This window comes from Thalia democratica, chromosome 2 (assembly GCF_965202585.1).
Source record: "Thalia democratica chromosome 2, ktThaDemo2.hap1.1, whole genome shotgun sequence".
Lineage (NCBI taxonomy): Eukaryota > Metazoa > Chordata > Thaliacea > Salpida > Salpidae > Thalia > Thalia democratica.
Genome location: NC_139166.1, coordinates 46,030,878 through 46,036,494, shown reverse-complemented (window position 1 = coordinate 46,036,494; position 5,617 = coordinate 46,030,878).

Genomic DNA, 5,617 nt, shown 5'->3' with positions numbered 1-5,617 from the left:
AGGTTAGTTTTAGTAAGTTACCTATAGTATATAAATATATTAATAACTTGTTTTTTTATTTTTGTTTTTAAAATTTAGATGTCTTTATAAACTCTTTCTTTTTTTAATATTTCGTAATGTTGAAAAGTTTATTAAACATAACAAAGCATATTTGTGACTTGTAAATTATACTTCTTATATTTTTATATACTAAGTTTTTCTAAACTTGAATCGATTAGACTTTTTCAAAGTTAAACTACAGTAACCTGTCGTTTTACTTCGCACGGCCAAAAAGTAAGAAGTCAACAAAATTCTGGTCCTAAATACATTAAACTAAAATCTCCTCACTATATCATGTGCTTAGTACCTCTCAATTTATTTTGTATTTTGTTTAAAAAAATGTTTGTTTTACCGTAATGTTAGTATGTACTTCTAAATTTAGATAATGGAATAAATGCTTTTATAAACTTTAAACAACTTATCTATTAAAAGATTAATATCAATTTGACTTGAATTCTAGGTACATAGTTACCTGTATGCGTTGATAATTTGTTGTTTCACTATACGGGTTTGTGCTCCGCATCATAACTTTTAGTTGTTATGGAATATCATTCCTCCCCCTATTTGGGCAGTATAAGAAATCTTAGGTGATTATAGGTAAAGTTCTTATTACTTACTGAACTTCATATTTTAGTTGGTTTGTGCATAGACTGGAAGACTTTGAACAACCTCTAACTTTATCATTTTCAACGTCAAAAACCATGCTGGTAAAAATATAGGAAAGTTTTTACTTTGAATATTCAAATTCATATGATTGCCACGATCTTAGGCTAATTTAAAGTTTTAGAAAATCTCAGGCAAGTTTAAAAATTTTCACGTTACTTATAAAACTTTGGCTAATTTTTATGGCTTTAAAATTATTTTTTTGTTAAAGAATATGTATTAAGTTTCATATATTACTTCATAAGTTAGTTTCAATCTTAATAACAGTACTTTATTTTTTTTTTACTACCTTTTTATATATTTTTGTACTCAGACTAGTTTTTTATCACTATTGCAGTAATTTTTGCTTCAAAGAATACCAAATTTGTAATTAGTTAAAAATTTATATAAACTTAAATAAACACAGACGTAAAACATAAATTTAAAGCTGTTTCCCCCTATTAGTAAAATGATGGTTTGAACAACATAACTTTTCAAAATATAATTTAAATAGTACAATAAGCAATTTTAATTAACAAACACAAAAGATATTCAAGTTTATAATTAAAAAATATTGAATTATTTTGAAACAAAAATAGGAGAAAGAACAGCAGTTTTTCATTTTAAAAGTAGTTAATGAAACTGTTTATTGCAATATATGTTACTCCAGGTATGCTAGCGAAGTTTATACCACTATTTACAGGGAACGGGTCACTTTTGCACGAGCGTCACTTGAGCTCGCGGAGACACTTTTGTAACAGAGACATTTTTGCAAAGCCTCACTTTCGCGCGGTGTTATGTTTTCACGGATTTACTTATGAACTGCAAAAATTTTAAACAATCAGTAAATTTTGAACGGAACTTTTTTGCACGCCTCTAATTTTTATTTTCTTAAATAAAAATTTAAATAAATTATTTTTTTGTCAACTTAAACAATATTCGCTCTTAAACGAAAGTTGTTTTGAATCAATAAAATGTGGTAGTTTTTAATGAAGATTTAATGTAAAGTTTTTATAAATTTATTCTTTTAAGAATTTATTTTACAAACTAAGTTTCGATCAAAGACCTCTTCAGTGCTTAAATAAAGTTAGTATTTGAAGTTTTAAGTAGAGCATTATAATAAGGTACCACAATTCATTAATTTATATTTATAACCTTAATTTTAATAAACTAGTAAATACACATTTTCTAATTTTAGTAAAAACAATTTTGAATACTTTAAATAAAAATAATCTGAATCTCTTTGATTTTTAAACAGAAAGATAAACTTAATTTAGTAAGACTTTAAAAGACGAACCTTGAGTATTATTTCTTTCTTATATTCTTTTGATGTTAGAATTAGCATTATATAATGGTTAAACAAATATTTGAAATTTATTTTAATTTTAAACAATTGTTAAATTAAAAAAAATATATATTTACTTAATTTATGAAGTGTAAAGGTATTTCAGATTTAATTTGATGTTAAATTTTTATTTTTTTTAAATTTAGCGTGAGAATAAAAAGAGCAATAAAATAGCGCATTTTTCATGATTAAAACTTGGATTATTTCATTACTATAATGTTGCATGATCATGATAAGCAAATGAGAGAGTAACATTTGGAAGTTTGAACTTATGTTCAAAATAAATATTCTATATTAGTCTTCAACCGCTGCAACTTTTCAATAATGAGGCTTGGCAGAATTCTATTTTTTTATCGGTCAGTTGAAATATGGAACAGACTACAAAATGAATTAGTTTCTTGCAAAAATTAAAAAAAAAATCGATTTAAGTTTAAAAAGTTTTATATGATATATATTTATGTTAGTAGAATTAAAAAGTAATTTTTATCAACCGTTGATTTAATTTTAAGATTAAACTTAGTTTATAGTTCAACTTTATTAGCAGCACCTTTACTCTATTAATAATAAGTCATTTTTTAATGTATTTAATGATTATTTATCTGGCCAGTCTATTATTAATGTCCTTAGAGCGTTAGGTTTCTATTTTTGTTGTTAGTCAATGCATTTAAATATTTGATGTTGATCGTTCTACATTAAAGCGTAAATAAGTATAAGTTTGAGGTTAAATTTTTTTTTATGTTAACCTATAAATTTTATAACAAATTATGTTTTAATAATTAAACTGTTTGTGTTAATTTAATTTTTTCTTTATGTGTCTTTTAGTTTAAGTGGTCTAGGTTTTGATGCCTAGGTCCATCATATGGACAATAATCTTGTAACCGTATAGTAGAATATATAAAAAGGCATAGTTGTTGATTAGTATATTAAAGTATATGGACAATAATCTTGTAACCGTATAGTAGAATATATAAAAAGGCATAATTGTTGATTAGTATATTAAAGTTCAAAATAAACTAGAACAATTTACTTACACTTAAAGTATTTTTTTATCCTAGTTTCTAAATAAATTAAACTTTTTGTCCCTGGTATGAATCTTTTAAAAATAATTTTATTTTATCTTTTCGTTAGTTTGTTTCTAACATTAACTTTTACTGTTTAAGATTTTAAATCTTTCATTTTCTGCGTTTAACATAAGTATGTTATAGAACTTTAGTTTTCAGTTTCTTTTTATGTTACAGATTTGGTACTAGCTAAAAAACTTTTTACCAAAATGCAAAATTTGTTTTTCGTGCGAAAAAGTCATCGTGCAAAAATGTCATCGTAAAAATGTGACGTTGTGCAAAAGTATCGTTGTGGAACAATGCTGCCGTAAAAATTGTCATCGTGAAAAAATGTTGCCGTGCAAAAGTGTCTCCTCGTGCAAAAATGACCCTGCGTGCAAATGTGACGCCGTGCAAAAGTGTCCCTTCGTGCGAAAGTGACCCTCCGTGCAAAAGTGTCCCCTCGTTCAAAAATGACCCTCCGTGCAAAAGTGACGCCGTGCAAAATTTTCCCCTCGTGCTAAAGTGATGCCGTGCAAAAGTGACCCTGCGTGCAAAAGTGACGCCGTGCAAAAGTGACACCCACCCAACTCAATATTTAACTAGTTTATGAAACATAAAAATTAACTTGACGCTCACAAATGTTTTTAAAATATCTGAGTGTAGAAAAATCTTAGGGTCATTTAAAACCTATTTTTTTCACAGAAACTTTGTTATTGGTTTTTAAGCTTTTTAGATTTACATTTGGTTTTACGAATAAAATTTTGTATAAGTGAATTTTAATTTTAGAAAAATCAAAAATAACCAGCAACTTTTTTCTCGTACGGGTATATTAATTCTCAAGCATTTAATTTCGTTTGATTGTCTACAGATGCGGTTTCACTTGACTATTTTTTTTGTGTTCTAAAAACCAGGGTGTCCTTGACAAGACGTTAAAAGGTTCTTCGTCCACCAGGTCCTAGACCAAATGTTTTGAGCGTTATGAATTGTCGTGTGAACTGATGCTTGTTGATGTACTACTAGTTTGATTATGAAAAACATCTTAGCTTTGCTAACGACTACTACTAGAAAATTACTACTAACTGAAAAATAAGTAGTAGTGTTTAACAAAAGCCTATTTTAATTATTTAAACAGGGTGGCCACTAAACTTGAATCCTGGAAAAACCTGCAATTTAAGCTAAAAAACTAGAATTTGAGAAATTTTGAAAAAAAATCTAGGATTTAATCAACTATCATATGTTTAGTAGTAAAATTTTGATTTGATATAAAAAATATATCAAAAATTTTCTTTTTTAAAAGCATATTTAAAGTAGCTTTACAGACTCTTTTTATTATTTTATACTTTTTACAGTTTTTTTTGTAAAACTTAATTTTTAACTAAAAATATACTTAAAAACATTTGCTTTCAAAATCCTAGAATAATTTCAGAAAACCTGGAACAAGTTTCTCAAAAACCAGTGGCCACCCTGTTTAAACTTAGAGAATAAAAAATTAATTTTTTTGACTTATATAACTCCTACATTCTTAGTTTTTAGTTACTAAAACTTGCTATTAAATAATTTTTTAATACTTCACATTACAACTTTGTTTGAAAATCTTAATTATAAAGTATATTTCATACCAGTATAGAGAAAGCTAGTTAGACTTTTTAATTCAAATTTTCACATTGTTGTCTTTTAAAATAAAGCTAGCCGTCATTTATTGTTATATAACAAATGAATTCAGTTTTAAACATTTTACTTTAGTAGATAACGTAATACTTACCAAACTCATAAAATTATATTGTTAACTGTCGACAAAATTTTTAATAGTAAATGATTTTTTAAGTTTAAACTTTTTTTTATGTTTTTAACTTCTAGTTGATTTATTTACTGACATGCAATTTAAGAAACTTTACTTTGATATGATGGACCTTTTGTGTATACACTTGGGATTGATTATAGCTTTTATTTTTTTAAATTTGGTAGAAAACTTTTATAGTTTCAAACGAACTATTCACAGCACAATTTTTAGTTGTTAAGTTTTTTTTGGACCTTGTAAAGCAAGTATTAAATGTAACAAAGTTTGTATTATAACTTATAAAATCCTTACACATTCTTACATTCAGTATATACATCATATTACTTAGTTTCAACAATATATATTTACAGAAAATGAAGCTATTTAATATTTTTGAAAAGTTTATTTTCACCAGCGTTTTAAAAAGTTGTTTTTTGATTAATCCGAGAAAAAGATTAAAATAAGAAATTTTTAAACAAAAAAAACAGTTTTTGCAAACACAATTAACACATTTATATAACACATTTGAATAATAACAACCATATTATGCTTTAAGTTATTAAACGCAAGTGATAACTGACATTACAAAATAAAAAGGATTGACAATGAATTATTGTAACACTGCAATCTAATAAAGATAATTATAATTTAGTAAACCGTAAGTACAACAAAAATAAACATTCAAAAAAATAATTAAAACTATATTTAGAAGTAAGTTTAATTGTGTTTATTTAGTTAAACTAAAATAGACGTATAAATTATAATTAACCT